The sequence below is a fragment of the Macrobrachium rosenbergii genome, chromosome 6, assembly GCF_040412425.1.
Source record: "Macrobrachium rosenbergii isolate ZJJX-2024 chromosome 6, ASM4041242v1, whole genome shotgun sequence".
Lineage (NCBI taxonomy): Eukaryota > Metazoa > Arthropoda > Malacostraca > Decapoda > Palaemonidae > Macrobrachium > Macrobrachium rosenbergii.
In genome coordinates this window covers 8,866,605-8,886,996 of record NC_089746.1, presented here as the reverse complement: position 1 = coordinate 8,886,996, position 20,392 = coordinate 8,866,605, and the positions used below count along the sequence as shown (strand labels likewise).

At 40.7% G+C, this 20,392-nt stretch overlaps 1 protein-coding gene and 1 pseudogene across 4 annotated transcripts in view; one reads left to right on the top strand and one right to left on the bottom strand.

The window, feature by feature from the left end:
• The window catches only part of LOC136839164 (uncharacterized), a 222,989-nt gene that overhangs the window by 144,843 nt on the left and 57,754 nt on the right, over positions 1-20,392 (bottom strand). The window lies entirely within an intron of this gene.
• Positions 1-20,392, top strand: part of LOC136839163 (uncharacterized) — a 103,167-nt pseudogene that overhangs the window by 51,352 nt on the left and 31,423 nt on the right.

Sequence of the window (20,392 nt, the reverse complement as noted above, 5' to 3'; positions counted from 1 at the left end):
CCGCTGAAACATGAACAAAGAATTTAGAAAAAGTTCATGTATGTAACGCCATTCGTCGGTAAATATCTCGGTGACAGTTGATTTTCCGTAGATTTTAGTATGATATCCGTATTCAGAAAATTAAGGAGACCTAAGGACAAAGGCAAAACTCCAAGGTCAAGGACTGGATAATACTATAAACTATATAAAAATAATGTAACCATTCTATAATGATGTTCGAATAATTTATTAATGCGGAATTATTTGTAAGGTGTCAAAGAAACGAGCAGGTAAAAGTTACTGCTACTTTATTACAGATCCAGGCAGCTTATATTGCGGCCGACTGACGCCGGGCCGCGAGAGACAATGGAATTGACTGTGACCTGAGGTCGAAACAATAAACAATAATATGCAGTGAACGAGTACAAATTACAATACAAAACATACAGAGCTACAATATGGATACAGTCTTGATGCCTGTGAATGAAGAAACATGTGATACACAATGTGTGACATTTGTATAAATACGCATAAAGTAAAAATGATTAAAATGCGTGACCTGGCACGTTTTAGGCGTGACTAATTGAGCTTGAAGAAAATGGGAAGTCACCAAAGAAAACAAGCTCAGCGGAGACTTAATTAATGGCGCCGCCGAAACACTATCCTGGCGCCGATGTGGTGACTTTACAAATACTCCCCCCCCAAGACGAGGGACGCGTCTGATTAATCCCTGTATCTGCTGGGACGCTGAAGGGTGCCGCGGCTCCTTGAAGATAACGGAGGGGCCTCCCGCCTGTGAGGCTGCTGGTTGGGCGGTCCCTTCCTGGGGCGGGCGCCTGGGGTGAGGGGCGTGCTGGAGTGCGGTTGGGCGGAAGGGGTGCTGCGTCGCTGCCGGGACTCTCCGACAGGAAGGCGGGCTTTAACGGTCTATGGAAACCCAGTCGTTCTTGCCTGGAAGTGCCAGCTGGAACGCCTTGCTGTTTCGTTCCAGCACGCGGAAGGGTCCCCTGTAGGGCTTAGTTAGTGGTGGACGGACGGCGTCGACTCTGACGAAGACGTGGGTGGCGGATGACAGCTGTGGCGGCATGAAGGTGGTTGCTTTGTCGATGTATGAGCGCCTGCAGGGGCGAACTTGCCGCCACGTCGCGGAGCCTCTGCAGTGATGGGGAGTGGCGTTCATCCGTCACGAGCTCTCCCGGCACCACGAGGGGTTCCCCAGGTTTGTTCAGCTGCGGATGGGGTGCCGTCGGCTCTGGGGCGGTCCTCAACCCGAGGAGGACCCACGGCAGCTGATGTTTCCAGTCCTCGGCGGTGCAGCGGGCCATGAGGATGACTTTTGGGACCTGTGGAACCGTTCAACCAGGCCGTTGGCCGCTGGGTTGTACGCTGTGGTGGTGTGGTGCGTGGTTCCCAGCAGTTGAGCCAGGGCAGACCACAGCTCAGAGAGAAAGCGGGGCCCTGTCGGTTGTGATGTGGTCCGGGGCGCGGCGGCTAACCCAACTGGAGAGCAGGGCCTCGGCGCACGCGCTGGCGGTGGCTTCTTGCATGGGTGTGGCGGGCCACCTCTTCAAACGGTCTACCACCGTCAGGAGGTATCTGGATCCGCCTGATGGGGAAGGGCCACCGATGTGGATGTGGCAGCGGCGCCCTGGCTGTGGGAACTCGCCTACCCCGACTGCGTGGTGACGACCACCTTACTGGTCTGGCACTGCAGGCACTGTTTTGCCCAGGCTGTGGCGTCCTTTTGCACCCCGTGCCAGACGAACTTTTTGAAAGCAGTTTGGCCGTGGTCCTGCCGGAGGGGTGTGAGAGGCCGTGGATGATGTCGAATACCTGGCGGCGGCGTGAGGCTGGAACCAAAGGGCGGGGCTGGCCTGTGCTGATGTCACAGAGCAGGCTGGGGCCTTCGGGGCGAGGTCACGTCCCGCCACTTGAGGGATGTGATGGCGGTGCGGTATGCTGGGGTTTCTGGGTCAGCGGCCTGTTCTCTGGCAAGGTCCTGGTAATCTACACCAAGCTGCACTGCGTTCAACTCGACTCTGGAGAGGGCGTCTGCTACTGGGATTTTTCTTGCCGGGGAGGTACCTGACGGAACAGGTAAATTCGGCTATGGCTGAGAGGTGGCGCTGCTGTCTGGAAGACCATGCGTCCCCCTGCTTCGTGGCGTGAACCAGTGGCTGGTGGTCTGTGAAGATTGTGAAGGGCGTCCCCTCCAGGAGGAACTTGAAGTGCCGAACTGCGCGGTACATCGCGCAGAGTTCCCTGTCGAAGGTGCTGTGGCGGGACTCTGCGGGATTGAACTTCTTGCTGAAGAAGGCGATGGGCTGGGGCGCCGTTGATGATTTGCTCCAGAACAGCACCGCAGGCGGCGTTACTGGCGTCTGTCGTCAGCTGGAGGGGGCCTTGGGATCCTGGTGTGCCAAGGCGGTTGCCTTGGTGAGGGCGGCCTTCGTCAAGGGAAAAGGCCTGCTGCTGGCTGGGTCCCCAAGACAGGGACTTCGGTTGACCTTTTAGGACTTCCGTCAGGGGGGCCGTGGTGTGCGCGATCCCGGGGATGAAGCGCCTGTAGAAGTTTACCATCCCAAGGAACTCCTGGACGGCCTTGATGGAGGTGGGTGTCGGGAACTTGGCTACGGCTGCCACTTTTGATGTAAGAGGGCGGACGCCTGTCGGAGATACCTCGTGACCCAGGAATTCTGCTTTCTGGACGCCGAAGGTACACTTGTCAAAACGGACGACGAGGCCGTTTTCTTGGAGGCGCTGGAGGACTGCTTTGATGTGCCTCTGGTGTTCGCTGTGAGACCTGGAAAATATGAGAATGTCGTCGACGTAGCAGACGCAGAATTTTAGGTCCCCAGGATGCTGTCCATGAGCCGCTGGAAGGTGGCCCGCGTCAGCCCGAAGGTGGAGAAGGCGAACACATAGGACCCGAAGGGCATGATGATGGCTGTCTTTGGTATGTCCTCTGGCGCAACAGGTACCTGGAAATAAGATTTAAGAAGGTCCAATTTAGTAAATATTTTGGCCCCGTGAAAGGAGGCCGTGAGGTCTTGCATGTTGGGCAGAGGGTAGTGGTCGGGCTCTGTTGCAATGTTGAGCCGCCTGTAGTCGCCGCAGGGTCTCCAGGAGCCGTCCGGTTTCTGCACCATGTGGAGGGGGAGGCCCATGGACTGGAGGCTTTCCTGCAGATGCCCATCTGTTCCATCTCCGCTTGAATGCTTTTTCGCCTCCTGAAGGCGCTGAGGGGAAGCCTGCGGAACTTCGCATGTGTCGGGGCCCTTTAGTCACTATATGGTGGTATATGCCGTGCTTGGCTGGGGCCCGGGGACTTGGCGAAGCTCGGCTTAAACATCTCAGGAACTCCGACAGTAGGTGTGCATACTGGTGGGGCGACGGCGCTGATGGTGGGTCTGGGTCCCGCCGTTAATGGGAGAGACCGGCAGGAGTCGGTATCGAGGAGGCGCTTGCGCCCCACGTCGACTAGCAGGCCAAAGTGCGCCAGAAAATCGGCCCCCAGGAGTGGGGTTCCTACGTCCGCGACGATGAAGTCCCAGGAGTAACTCTGGCCAAGGATGGAGATCGACAGGAGCCTGGTGCCGTAGGAGAGGATGGGGGTTCCGTTGGCGGCCGTCAGGAAAGCGGCCGGGTCTGGTGTCTGGTTGCGGTCCTCTCTGGATGCTGGGAAGATCGATTTAAAGGCCCCTGTGTCGACCAGCATCATCCTGCCGGAGACGGTGTCGCGGACGTAAAAACCTACTGTTTTTGAGGCCCTGGGTTCTTCGGCTGCCATGGCGGCCTGTCCTGCTGGCCGCCGCCACCCCCGTTTTTGAGCGGTTGAACGAGCAGGGCGGCAGGCAGTTTGGGCGCCCTTTCCGAACCACTTGTGATAGCGACAGAAGCCCGGGACCACCATCTGCTGTGGTTCGGTGGACGTCTGTTGGCGATGGCGTTGACGGGCTGCTCTACGTCCTCTTCAGGCTGGACGGAGCTGACCGGCTGTGTGGCGGTTTTAGCTGCTGTGAAGCCTTGACGGAGTCTGTGAGGTGTTGTGCCGTCTCTATGAGGTCCTCGACAGGCATGGTGTAGGGGTGAGCGATCTGGTTGCGTACCTCCGGGAGGAGTTGGCGAAGGAAAATTTCCGTGTGAAGCTTATCTCCTGCCGCTTGTTTGTGCCACCCAAGACTGGTGTTGACAGGAGATCTACGACCATGCCCCAAGCGTCTCTTGGATTGAGGTCGTGGCGTGGGATTATTGGCAAGGTCGATAGCACGGGCGGCCTGCTCGGCGATGGGCAGGGAGCAAGCCGAGGAGGAACTTTTTTGTGGTGCTGTATGTGAGGGTGTGTGTTTGGGTACCCGCGAGATGAGTTTGTTGTACACGTCCTCCGGAAGGGCGTTGAGCACTGTGTCGGCCTGTAGGATTTCGTCCGTGAGGTCCGCGATTCTGAAGTGGCTCTCCACCCTGCGCAGCCACCTCGATGGGTTCCCCTGCGTAAACGGCGGCAGTTTTAGGGTGAGGGCGGCCCGCGATTGTGTTGCCCGGCCGTCGTGTGTTCGGGCGCTGGTGTGGAGTTGCGGGAGGGCCTCGATGCGGGGCGGGGCGCGGCTGTGATGGGGAGGTAGGTAAACCTCGAGTCCGCGGGGTCCGCGTTTAACTGCATGAAGGAGGGGATATCCGCGTCCATGCTCGCTCCTTTGACCCCTTACTGGAGTGGGATACTCGCGTCAGTACGCACTTTGCGTGCGCCGTGTGGTTCCGCTAGTGCGCTGGTGGGGTGCGCCCGGCGAGTCAGCACGCTCAAACGCTGGTTACAGCGCCGTGTTTAGGCCGCTAAGGCGTTTTTGGAGAAATCCTGGAGCCAAGACTGAGTCGCCGTGTGAGTCCGCTAATGGCTCCGGGATACTCCGGGGTCACCACTGTAAGATGTCAAAGAAACGAGCAGGTAAAGGTTACTGCTGCTTTATTACAGATCCAGGCGGCTTATATTGCGGCCGACTGACGCCGGGCCGTGAGAGACAATGGAATTGACTGTGACCTGAGGTCGAAACAATAAACAATAATATGCAGTGAACGAGTACAAATTACAATACGAAATATACAGAGTTACAATATAGACGCCAGGTCTTGATGTTTGAATGAAGAAACATGTGATACACAATGTGTGACATTCGTATAAATACCATAAAGTAAAAATGATTAAAATGCGTGACCTGGCATTTTTTAAGCGTGACTAATTTGAGCTTGAAGAAAACGGAAGTCACCAAAGAAAACAAGCTCAGCGGAGATTTTAATTAATGGCGCCTTTGGTGACTTTACAACGTCCCCGTCCAGAAGTCATCAAGAGACTTCATTCACAGGCATCAAGAAAGTTCCATATTGTAGCTCTGAAGATTGTATCCAGCCACTCACCTCTGCTCACTGATGCCCTACTAGTCTACCAGTGCCCTACCCTTCACGTTGTATTTCCCTCTGGTGGGGAATCCTGAGGTACAACACTTCGCTGGCATCCTGCGGCAGACCCCTAGTTTTTAACCTCATGTCTTGTCCACGGACCTAAGGTAATGTGACTGGAAGTTGTTTGTCGGCCCATTACCCATAACCTACCTGTGCTTATATGCATGTTCTCCTATGTCCTGTACCCATATTCCTGATCCTCTCCCTCAGAGATTCCTGTGATTTTGATTGTGGTGAAATTGTGATCAATAGTGACTTGGTTTAACTTTCATTTGCATACTTGTGTTAACTTGTCATCATTCGTGAGACAGTGCCTAATATTTTGACTATGTGAACTCACTGTTGTTTTACTCGATCCTGTTCACATGTGTTCAACTTTCCTGCTCTTGCAGATCTGTAATATCAAGTTCCTGTTGTGTGGTATCAACTGTAGATCAATAGTGCCACCTTCCTGCATATCCAGGTGCCATATCCGGCAAAGATATCCAGACCATCAACAGTGCAATGTTCTCACTCAATTGTACCTTCTACTGTGCATCTTCTGGATCCTCCCTGATATCCATTTGCTTGTCAGCCTACAAAAAGGCACAGTATAAGACTTAAGGTTGTGGCGCTTTGCTTGGTACTTTGTGATCCTTTTGTGTAACTTCAATTCTTGACTGCCACAGAGCTCCATTGATAGCTCCTGTACATATTTTATCTTCTGATTGATTTATTGAATTATACTATTTAGTGGACATCTTAAGTTTGCCTCCAACCCATGCATTTATTGGTAGCAATTTTTAGTATTTTCACCTTCAACTTTTCTTGTTCACTGGGCTTACCCTCAGTCAGGTGTTGTTATCAGAAACCCTATTTAGAGCCACCTTTCCAAACACAAGGCAGCATGGTCGAACGTGACAATATATATATATATATATATATATATAATATATATATATATATATATATATATATATATATATATATATATATATATATATATACATATATACATATATACACACACATACACATACACACACACACACACACATATATATATATATATATATATATATATATATATATATGTATATATATATATATATATATATATAATATATATATATATATATATATATACCTCACAAATATAAGGTGAATTTAATCCAGCCTGACAGGCATCTTGAACATAAAACAGTTCATTGGCTGACGCAAACGACGTACTTTCCAGTCGCATTTTCAAGGCTGAAACAATTCTAAACACTATAATAGTTTAACTTTACGTTTAAAACTGATATAAATTACATTGAAAAAACTAAAACACAGAAAATGTAACGTGCCAGCACCAAGCCTCCACTAGGTATCTTCCTCAAATAGAAATCCACATGAAAATAAGCTGGCCATTGAAACAGGCGGAATTTACAGTACGTGAATCCACATGTTCGCAATTAGATAGTCCTCATTGCAGGTAGGCTAATCCTCAGTGAGATAGGCACAGGATATGTAATATTTATTTTCTGGTTTTAGCCAGAAGATGGGACGTCGCTAGTGAATAAAGAAACCATGCAATGTGCCCTGTCCTTCCATATCCCTGTGCCTATCTCACCGAGGATTAGCCCACTTGCAATGGGGACTATCCAATTGTAAACATGTGGATTCACGTAATATAAATCCGCCTGTTTTCAGTGGCCAGTGTATTTTCATGTGGATTTCTCCTGAGGAAGATACCAAGATTTTCTGGATGTTTGCCCTGCTCTTTCTGGGTACGACTTAGATCGAGAGGACTAGTACATTTTCTCCTGACCTAATAGTGAAAATATACAATAGACCATTTTGCTGCAGAAATGTCACAAATTTGAAAACACACTGAGAAAGTGGTCCAAGGACTTGACCTCGAAATTTCTACAGCATTGTAGCCTGAACCATGTGATGCCGAACACGGTAAAAGTTCAAATTGTACAGACAATCTTTGTATAATGCCAGTTTTATTCTGATTCCACCACTACTCTGTTAAACCTGGAAGTTTATGTAAACGAAAAGCTAATTAGGAAACATCAAAACACTATTCAACCATTGTACAATGATATTGTTAGAAGCCTTAAAGGCTTATTGATTTGAATATATTTAATCCAAGGTTATTGACTGAAGACCTGAACAACTACATTGAAAAATAAAAATACGCATAATAACAAGACAAAAACTAGGTATCAGCTGGGCCACTAAATTCAATGAAGGAAGGAATAAGGTCTTATTTAACCTGATCTGATTACACTTGAACCAAAAGAGAGATCTTTTATCTTTAGGTCTGGATTTTTGCTTGCCTGTTTACACGCCTTCCTATTATGAATATTTTCTACATTTGAAATTTTATTTTCAAAATCAAAAAACTTACCTCTGAATACCTTTCTAAGTTTCAGAAGACCTATCTACATTTGCCCATACTAATTTTAACAGTCAATAAAACCAAGATGACCACCATTTTTTTAACAAACAGTCCTGTGCTACCCCAAAATTCAAAGAAAACAACATCATATTTTCTAGACCTGATAAAGGCAAGGAAGTGTCATCTGTGTGAAATAAAACAGGGGAATATAATCACAAAATAAAACAATTCTAAAGGATGCTACCAAGTTTAGAAACATGGATGACATCGAGGCAATGTAATTTTCCAGAAACGAGGACAGAATAAACCGGTTCTCGAAAACTGTAAGCTAAAGCAACAGACCAAACAACCTACGGAAATCCTAAATGTAATGGAGTTCCCATTAGGTGTTATGTACGGGTTACCAAAAATACAGAAGGAAGGTATACCTCAAGGACCCATCCTTTCATCCTGCACTAAACCAGGTTACAAAATAACTAAATTCTTGACACCTCTACTGAATTTTTTCAAAAATGAATATAATCTAACCACTCTGTTGATTTTAAGAACAGTATTTTATGCCAGGGCTCTGACCTAACCATGGCAAGCTTGGATACTGAAGCACTTTTCACTAATTTACCTGTGGAGAAAAACTTATTCTTTATTTTAAATACTATTTTTACAGATGATTTACCATTTATAATGGCTTTGGACGTGATGATTTTAGATAATTGTTAGAATTAGCCAGTGCAGGATTTTGCTTTCATTTTTAATGGACATGTTTGGCAAAAAGAGGGTGTGGGTATGGGCAACCTCTGAGTTGCACATTCAATATTTTTATTTTTATGCTCAAACTTGAAAGGGCACTGCTGAGACAACAGGACTGCCTTAAGCCCCAGCTTTTAAAACACTTTTTTTTTTCATCGGAGGTCTGTGCTGTAGATGACACTTTTGTCTTGTTGAAAGATAGGCATCTAGTGAGTCCTTTCACAGTATGTCAACTCTAAACATCAAAACATTAAATTTACCTGTGAATTAGAAGAAAATGGAACAATTAGCCTTTAAGATACAATGGTATTTTTTAAAGATAACCGTTTTAACATGGGCATCTGCAGGAAACTAGGCCCGGCCTTGGCCTGAATTTTTACAGTTTTTGTTTTTATAATTTTAAATTGTTTTATCAACACCTCCACAGGGCTATCAACCTAACCTCGAGATGGAAATTATTCCATGATGAAGTAAAATTTCAGAGATCTTTAATACCAACTGTTACCCATGGGCTATTTTTTTAAATGTCAAGAAAACTATCAACAACTTTTTGATCCACCTGGTACAGTGCATTTAACACCCATGCAGAAGCCACAGACACTAAAATATTACGTCAGTTTATCTTATACATGATTCAGGAAGTTTTTATATTCAAGAAAATTTTGACTCCGCTTACCAGCAGTTGATGCCAGGTTCTCTTGTGTGAACCTGGAACTACAAACCATCCTAAACACAAGAGGTGTTCAACAATTGGAGGCCTGGTCGAAAGTTCCACAGGTGTAGTGGATTTATTTAGTTGCTGCCGATGTATGCACCACAGCAGACAAAACATATGCGCGCTGGTTGCTCAAAGGTGAGATGCAATCCCATAAAGGTGTAAGTTACCGAACATCCGCAGCAAATTATCGAGTCCATAATATCAAATATCAGGGCAAGAATCTGTAAGACAGACATAAATTATAATAACTCTCATCATTGCATGACATCACCATATGAACACCACCTGCCTCGTTCTTGAAAGTATGGCAATTAAGAAACTGGTACCTCCATGCTTAACAACCATACCACCTCAATACCTTTGTATATAGCCTTCTTCCACGTCACCTATGTTCTTTGCCTCCTTTTGACTTTTGCATCCTGAACCGCTTGAGCAAGGTGTTTTCCCTCATTCTTTGACATTTTTGATTTTCCTCAGAAAAAGTTTTAACTGTTTATAATTTTTACTCTTCGTTTTATGCTTTCTTTTTTTAACGTGTACTGTAATAATGTAATATTTTATTTTCTGATTTTAGCAGAAGATGGGACTTTGTAAACAAACGTCGCTAGTGAATAAAGAAACCATGTAATGTGCCATGTCCTTCCATATCCCTGTACCTAAATATATACATGCATATGTATGTATATAGCATATATATCCATATATATATATATATATATATATATATATAATTTTGTTATATATATATTATAATTATTGAAGTCCTAGCAAAAGCAGCCATTCAGCTTAAGGGAAGTTTACCCTTGAATTTATCGAAATTAAAGTAATCGGCTGAAAGCCGCCTGTAGTTGCCTTAAGATATCAGAGCAAATTGTCGCTGCACAGGTGACCCTTAATTGAAGTCACCAACACATTAAAAATTATCAACATTCCGATCTGTGCTGCTTACCTGGGACAGTCATTCAGAAGGCAAGTCAATAGGTCAAGGATGAAAGGCTGAGGTCACTCCCTTAAGCAGTTTAGTTCAACTCAGCTGACTTAAGAAAAAATTCTGAAGGCAGACCAAGATTGTCTTTCCATAGGAATTCTTGGGAATACAAGCAGATGGCCGGAACACCTGATGTAGTGATACACAACATTATTAGCCTTGCTACCATTGGGCCCTATGATACTTGACAGAGGCTAAAATTAAAAGGGCCTTTACAGAGACATTAAATATTGCAGTTAGCCATCACACGCGGGTGAGTGATCGAATTGCTAAGGTCACCAGTTTCCGCCCCTCCTCCAAGATGTCCTCACCAGACTCCTGACGCTGACCCAGTATTACAGTCCTCCTCGAACTCGAGACTTTGTTCCTCTGTCCACTCAACTCCAGGCTTCATAGTCCTCCTCGAATATTAGACCCAGTCCTGCAGTCATCCTCGAAGGACTTTTCCAAGGAATCTTGTGCAGTCTTCACGTGTGTGATCGACGTCGTCATTCTGTAAAAGCCCTCCCCAAGGTAAAAGTACGAGTGGGAGGCCTTTTCATTCACAACAGTTTGTTTAAAGTGTTTATTGAGTGCCATTATTGTTTTCTATATTGTTCATTTATTAAAAGCTTTACTTGCGGTGAATAGTCCAGAAATGTTCATTCATTCCTCGATGTCTATCATTCACACAGACAGGAGTTCCAGACTCCGAGTGACTGATATGTTATATTTTTCTTGGAGGACATGTAATGTCTTAAATCAAACTTGCAGAGGGGACCATCTTTGAGAGGTCTCACTTATAATAAAATCTCTATTATTCAAGACTCCCAGGAAGATCTTCTTGACTGCGTTGCAAGTTTTTTAATTATTCAGTTATCCATTTTCCCTTTTAATGCTTTATTTGTAAATATAATTTCTTAATTTATCCAGTTCAAGGGTGTTTACGTAACATTTCCAAGAAGGTAGAGCCTTCAGATATGATATCATCCTTTTTCACTTTTTTTGAGGAAACATTACGTAAAGTCAGAACTTCTTTGTGCCACTGAATAATAGTTTATTTTGGCCTGAACAGCCCTGCAGAAGAAATCATATAACCCAGGGAAATTCTTTCTGAAGGATACATACAATATGATAATAGACATATATATATATATATACCTCTATATATCTGTGTGTGTGTGTGTGTGTGTGTGTGAATGTGTGTGTGTGTGTGTGTGAGTAAATATATATTTTTATTTATGTTTCCCATAGTTCATTTGCACATTTATAACTCCTCCTTGAACAGAAGATAAAAGTTCTTGGCACACTTTTCAGTTTACAAAATAGTCACTGGCAACTTTACCAGGCCATCCCTATCATGATATAATATTAACAGGTCATATGTAGCCCAGTCTTTGAAAAAAGTAGACTCATAGCGGAAATAATGAGTGCATTGTTTTATCATCAAATTTCTTTCCAATGTTTTCCTTTGCTCATCGGTGTTAGCAGATGCTAATATTATAACAGAGTTGGGGGAGACAAAATCACTTACTGTTGTAAGCTGCTCTTAAAATAAATTACCATTCTTTTGCTATAAACATATGTATTTGTTTGCTCAGCATTGTTCGGTGACTAACTACAACATTGTCCTTTAAGATATTACAAATGAAATATTTAATATAATATGAATAATGACATTTATCAGTACACAAAAGCATATTTGGCAATCAATACAATTTTCACACGGACCTATATGTTTCTTAAAGAGAAATAAATGCAAATAAATAAGTAGACGAATAAAAATTAAGTGCAGTATACTGAAATTATTACTACATAAAACTATAAATATAGTAGAATGTCTTTTTAAAGATCCATGCGTCTCACCCCCAACCACCACCCCTATTGTCAATTAACTTATAATCTTCTTTTAGACATTGAACTCTCTATCATTTCACCAATGTTTATTTCTGTTCTGTTTAGGATTAAGTGACTCCAGACTGACTTGGCCTCCCATGTCTTATTCTTTTACATTTCGGCATATATCGGTTCTGCTCGGTGGTTAGCAATCTCTCACTGATGACACCAAAACTTCTTTCCATGATACTAATAGGTTCGGGAACTCAGCATTTGTGCATCAGTTTCCATAAGTTTCCTGGACCACTGGCAGCCATCCATCCTATAGAACTGCTGCAATAATCCTTCTCTTCTGCTTGACGGTTTTCAGGTTAATAGCTGAAACTGATAAAACGATTGCATAAAAAGATTATGAAAATTATAATCAAGATGATGAAGAAGAAAATTAGCATTGATCCTAGACCTACACCTATCAATCTCTGTTAATATACAAGGCTGTTTTCATACAACAATTTGCATTTAACATCTGTTTGAACTATAGATGGATCATTATCAAATGAAGAACATACTAGAATAAAACAAAGTACCTCTAAAATATGCACTGAATATAATGTCTCTATAATGAAACAAGGCTTTTGTTCATACAAGACCTATATTGATACAAATATCCTATTCATTTGATAGGTCTATAGTGATATGTAAATCAAGTCCTTATTATACAGTATGATATATTGTCATTTTATATTAGGCCTATAGAGATAAAAGTTTAATCTTTTATAATAGACCTATAATGACATAAACGCCCAGTTCTTATGATAGACGCACACAACAAAGCGCTACATTCTATGAACGTGAACATCTTGAAATGAAACAATATGAATGTTATAACAGACTTAGATAAAAAAACAAACACGATAAATTCATCTTGCGTGACACCTTTTACTTGGACTGTTAGTCCTACTGTATTGTTTTTATCGTTTCCTTTTACGTCCTTCGTTATATGTTTGCATAGATTTTAGTCTTTCTCTTCTTACCTTGGTTTGTCTTTCGAGGTGTCCTTCAGACGCTTCGCGGATGATGTGCTATCTTTGTATATTTATTCCTTTAAATATTGATATATCTCAGAAAGGCGTATAGAGACGAGATCGTAATTTCTTCACTTTACTTAGTACTTAATATTATAAAGATCAGTACAAAATTAACAAGTTACAATGATAGAAACGAATCACTTTGAATCAGTCTATATGGGGAACACGGAAGCGATTGGGAGAAGTACTCTCCCTTGAAGGACAGTTCTGACTCTGGTCTCTCTGCCGGTCTCTCACTCCATTGGAACCCTCAGGAAACTTGCTATCTGTAAATCTCACTCCTTCTAGCCTTATTGAAGGATTAATCAGCAAGGCCTCCCTTCAAGTAGCTGATTGGAAGGGACTGTAGTGGGGTGGATTCAAATCTCCTTAGAGGACTTGATAGAGGTGATCTTAGGAGGGTGTGGAAAGACCCTCCCCCACATAATTGATTGGAGGTTGAAGAAATATCACTTGGGTCAACCCCAAATTCCTGGAACTTCCACGGAAAAACACCTTCCGGAGAAGGCGTGGCTATAGAATCATCTGTTGTAAGCATTTAGACTGTGCTGACTCATGTTTTGCTTGGCTTCAATCACAGGGCCATATTTCCATTTTTACGACTGTTTTTATGTGGCTTAAACACGATATACTGCAATGTAAAACATCTCGCCGCATTTGATAACACGACACAACAGCATTTGGCCGTTATCACTGTGTTCTCGCCTCTTACTTTATTTCTCTCCTCTCTATTCTTTCAGACAGTAAGACATGTGTATACCGAAACAGTGTGATAAGCCCATGGGATTGTTTGGTTACTAAGTCTCACGATAGACCAGCCCTGTTTCAGAGGCCTTACCCCGCTCCTTAGGTGCCCTTTAGTTGCTTTATTAGTGTCTTACCACCGCAGTATTCTTTTCGAGATAGTAAGTCATATGTATACCAAGTTTGAATGAAATTCCTCAATGCATTTCAGTTATGCTGGAATATGGGCTACACACACGCACAAACACACACACATGCATCCATTTTATATATATCGTTTGAAACTACCAGCATTCGTGGAAATAGCTAAAAAGTAAATGGTGGGCTGGTGATGGGTTTCAGATAAACTATAATATCTTTTCTTTACGATTGCTCCGAAGAAATTTTCGACCTGATGTTTTAACCTGTTAACACAAATATTCTCGTCAGGATAATACATTTTTATACGCATGATGCGGCATTCAGCAAAAATGTACAATTGCTGATATGTTTATCTTCGACAAATAGTACAGCAAGAGCCTACATGTATTGACTTCACGTTGAGCATACGTCATTACTTTCTAACAAAGAGCAACATAAATTAGCGGGAGAAAAACTGTGATGTAATAGACGTATAGTATCCTTACTCTGGAAAATTAAGCTCACATGATAGAAAATTATTTAGTGAATTGGTCAGCTCTCTGAAGTGATGGGAAATGTTGAGGTTAGTAAAACAAACTTGTCAGCTAGTTATGCCTTTCATTACACGTTCACATTACACATAATGCATATACATAATAACTGCGCTAATTAGTTAAATTTAAAGAGTGATATAGTACTGGAAAATTTGTTCAAGGAATTAAAGTGTTTTCATTATATCAAGTTTTATTTGAATTTGCCTTATGTAATAGCTGTGGATGAGTTTTTAGCAAGAAAGTCAGTACAGCAATAATGAATGCGACAATCGAACAGATAAACCCCAATCATGTGTCTTGTCTGAGGATCACTTATCGACCCCCCTGAAAAATTACTCAAGGAAATTTTCACATAAATACTGAATTTAAATAGGAAATGCAGGGAAATATAAAAAACATGCAGTATAAAGTAGTTTTGCAGTTAAACTTTCATTGTGGTTTTTGATTTCACATTAGCCTACAAGAAAATGTCTAAATGTCGCAGATGAAGAATCGACTTTAATGCTTGGTTTTAACACTAAAGAAACTTATTCTTGTCAGGAAAGTGCTTCATTAACTCATAAGCCACAAATATAATTCCTGTTGTAGATAATCAGGACAAAAATACAAACTATGCTTAAGTTGAAGATGACAGAGCTGACTTATGCAAGAAAGGATGAAACCAGAACTGAACAAGGATTTGGAGTGAATTTTCCAAGGATAGAAGAGTGTGACAGAAAACTGGTTACAGAAGGCACTGGAGTCAACTGAGAATGTGACAGAAGACTTGGGTTATAGAAGGGCACTGGAGGTCAACAGAGAATGTGACAGAAGACTCGGGTTACAGAAGGGCACTGGAGTCAACTGGAGAATGTGACAGAAGACTTGGGTTATAGAAGGGCACTGGGAGTCAACTGGAGAATGCAGGAAGACTTGGGTTACAGAGAAGGGCAATTGGAGTCAACTGGAGAATATGACAGAAGACTGGGTTACAGAAGGGCACTGGGAGTCAACTGGAGAATGACAGAAGACTTAGGTTATAGAGGGCACTGAGGAGTCAACTGGAGAATGTGACAGAAGACTTGGGTTATTGAAGGGCACTGGGAGTCAACTGGAGAATGTGACAGAAGACTTGGGTTACAGAAGAAGGGAAATTAGAGTCAGCTGGAGAATGTGACAGAAGACTCGGGTTACAGAAGGGCACTGGGAGTCAACTGGAGAATGTGACAAGAGAAGACTCAGGTTACAGAAGGCACTGGGAGTCAACTGGAGAATGTGACAGAAGACTTGGGTTATAGAAGGGCATCAGAGTAACTGGAGAATGTGACAGAAGACTTGAGTTACAGAAGGGCACTGGGAGTCAGCTGAGAATGTGACAGAAGACTCGGGTTACAGAAGGGCACTGGGAGTCCAACTGAGAATGTGACAGAAGACTCCGGGAACATGGCACTGGGAGTCAACTGAGAATGTGACAGAAGACTTGGGTTTATAAGAGGGCAAATTGGGAGTCAACTGGAGAATGACAGAAGACTTGGGTTATAAGAAGGGCAACTGGGGTCAACTGGAGAATGTGACAGAAGACTTGGGGTTACCGAAGAGCACTGGGAGTCAACTGGAGAATGACAGAGACTTCGGGTTATAGAAGGGCATGAGGAGTCAACTGGAGAATGTGTAGAAGACAAGGATTATAGGGCACTGGGAGTCAACTGGGAGAGATGTATTTCAGAAAATGTATGGCTGCTACAAGTTTTAAAGGACACATATATGCATTTCATAGCTTCAGCCCTTTAAGATGTGATGAAAGAATTTATGGAGAGTCAGATGGAAGTAGGTCGAGACTCGAGGTAAAATCTTTGTGTTCAGCAATAGTTTGATTCCTCAACCCAATATTGCCGGTCAGGTGATCTTCCGAAGTGTTATGTATTCTGATCGATGCGTTAATTTGATCTATATATATACATATATATATATATATATATATATATATATATATATGTATATATATATATAGTTATAAAGATATATATATATATATATATATATATATATATATATATATATATATATATATATATATATATATATATATATATATATATATATATATATATGTGTATATATATATATATATATATATATATATATATATATATATATATATATATATATATATATATATATATATATATATATATATATATATATATATATATATACATATATATATATCATATAAACAAGTTAATAATTATTAATTGAATATTTGACTGTCGTGTCGAAGGGAATTTCATATAAGTAAAAAACACTGGTATCAATTCATTTATCACTTATATAACTCCCCTTCGGCGACAATTCTCCATCGGAGATATTCGAGGTAGCGTGAATTTGGATATTGCCGACATTTGTAGCTTCATGATTGTATATAAATCACGTGTGTGATAAAAATTTCATATATATATATATATATATATATATATATATATATATATATATATATATATATATATATATATATATATATATATATAATATATATATATATATATATATATATATATATATATATATATATATATATATATATATATATATATATATATATATATATATATATATATATATATGTTTATATATATGTTTATATATATACATATAATCTGGTGTTTTGGAATTAGAGGCCCTCCACAGAACAAATGGAAAGTTATGAAGTTTTCTGCTATAGCCTATCTCCAACTACATTATTTTAAGTTTCTATTAAGCTATTTTTCATTTTAAATTTTTTGTATTTTCAGACTGAGTGACGGAGTTAGATACAGCCACGGATAACGACTCGGAGGAAATCATATGGACTGACCTAATCCGGGCTATAACCTTCAGAGAGGCCAGGGATGCTGGTTCATCCTTCATTTTATGTTCCTGGATAGCTAAATACATTAAAAGAGATGAATCCTTTGTTAAAAGAAACTGGAACAAAAATCCAATTGACTGTCAATGTGAAAAGAGGAGAATCTTGGAAGGCCTGGAAGTCCTTCTCAGGAGTCAAAAAGGACATCACAGCTGAGGCAGTGGGTAGATCGGGTTGTCTTTATGTAAATTGGCGCTTCAACTAGAAATAAAAAGGGAAAGAAGAGGTTATAGTTGCATATCGTAAGTTGAAAAAATCTAGCATCAAGCCATTTATGTTATCAGCAAGCCCAACATCACTCAGCAACAGAGAGAAGATCGTGCATGGTTTTGTAGTTTCATTTCTTAAAGATTGGGATGAAGCTGACTTTCTCCATGCTGCCGATCAGGTATTCTTCTATTTACACAGTCAGGAAGGCAAATCATAAAATGACATCATTTTGGGCTGCAAAGTTGGATGATATCAGCGATGATGTGCGCTATCGCCAAGTTGTGAAATTTCCGAATTTTTGGGAATTCTTGTTTCACAGCCAAACGGTTAATGGATCATCAAAGAAAAGGACAGTCATGGAATGACAAATACTCTGGAGAACTGTGCTTACTGGTGGAGTATTTCCTTTCCTCAAAGATCTTGAAAATGTATCATCAGTTGAAGTCACATTTTTGCTTGAGGAGGCACCATGTTTCAAGGCTCTTCAGACACAGGAGCTGCTTCTCTGAAAACAGTGGTATCGATTTCTTCTCGTCAGTGAATTTCCAGGCTCCTGACCTTAATGTGTGAGGCTTGCTGGGTAGTATCTTAAAGGATCGTGTTGAAGCGCGCACAGTGAACTATGATGGTGTACCAAGCCTCGACGACCTGCGAAGAGAGGTGATCGAAGTGCTTAGGGAAATGGAGTTTGAGTCTCAGCTTTTTTGTGATTTGTTGAAATCATACCCCTCAAGAATGCAGGCTGTGGTACAGGCAGATGGAGGCCACACAAAATATTAAATACTCAGAGAGAAACTTAAGTAAATACCTGTTCTGAATTACTTTTGTTTTTGTCCATATCAATTTTAGTTTATGCTGTAGAGGGGGCCTCTAATTTCGAAACACCCTGTATATATATACATTTATCACGTCGGTATATAATCACTTCCATTTGAATATTGTTTCCAATAGCTAGGGGAAATGACAGACAAAGGGATTTAGCGTTGCAGAGTATGTATCTGTGAACGCTGTTAATTGCCATTCTCAGTTTGCAAATATTATAATGATGATAATGATGGGAAGGGGAAGTGTACAGTATGTACATAGATAAACTGATTCACGTAGTCAGGTTGTTACCATCTGAGTTCCTCCTTCATTTCCTTCTGCTGAAGTAAGTCATTGCCATTACTCCTTATTTTTCTTCTAGTATTTTTCTGTCTGTTGTTCACTGTTGTCCTTGATGGACTCTTCAGGAGGAAATGTTAAAAGACCTTTTTCCTTCTCGGCATTATCTAGTGGTGCTTGTGTTATAAAATATTCTTTCTATCTTTGGTATAATTATTTTCTTTTATTTTTCTTACTCCGCTATTCGATGCAAAAAACCTTTAATTTGTTTTCGTCTAATTTTTTCATAACATTATATGTAACGAAATATGGTCCGTGTCAGAGAAAGTTTTTAGCCTGGGCTAAGCCGTCATGCAACGCTAATGAAAATGGATTGAAATGAAACATTAAGGACGTAAAGGAATACAAATATAATTTGTCTGTACACATATACACATACATATATACATATTTATTATATTATTTATATTTATATGTATCATATACATAAATACATATAATATATATATATATATATATATATATATATATATATATATATATATATATATATATATATATATATATATATATATATATATATATATATATATATATATATATATATATATATATATATATATATATATATATATATATATATATAGTTATATTATTACATATATACATATATATATATTTATATATATATATATATATATATATATATATATATATATATATATATATATATATATATATATATATATATATATATATAGATATATATATATATATATATATATATCTCAACAGGGGAAAAGCATAGGGAAAAGGCGTCACACTCAGGCACATTTATTTTTGGCCAACGTTTCATGATTCATAATCGCATCCTCAAGGCTATAATAAAGATACAAACGAACTTAAACCAAGCACTGCATAATCCATTAAAATTACGCACATTTAATCAAATTTAATGAACATCAGCATGTAGAAAGCTTGAAAATAATTTATGAAACATCAAACAGGAAATTATACTAAACATTAAAATATGTACAAAATATCTATAAGATCTAAACAGTAAAAATATTTAAAAATATTTAAAACATTTAAAACACTAAAAATTTATGGCTATTCTGGGTAAATCTTTTTATCCTCGCAAAGGACGGGCAGTGACTGAGAGTTTCGTAAAAACAAACAACGCAACTTAGGCAATAAACAACTGTACAGAGGAGGATTGCATATTTAAAGACGGAACTATCTTTTTTATCATAAGGGACTCCAAGATTGTTAGGTCGTTTTCATTATGTACTTGACCTATAATTGCAAAGTCCTTATCTTCAATGTATGCTTTGCATGACCTAGAATGGTTCCTAATATTTGACTGATCGGGATTTGATAATCTACTGCCCGTTCTAAAACTTACGCCCCTGTGGGAATCTATTCTCACCTTGAGTAGCCTCTTCGTACAACCCACATAAGTCCCGTGATCACATCTCGGGCACGTATATTTATAAATAACATTAGATTTTAGAAGAGGACTAAGGCGGTCTTTCATTTTGAACAGAGATCCGATCGTTAATGGATTTTTGGAACGATTGTAAGGTTCAAGGCCGGGAATTCTTTTTTGAATTATTGTC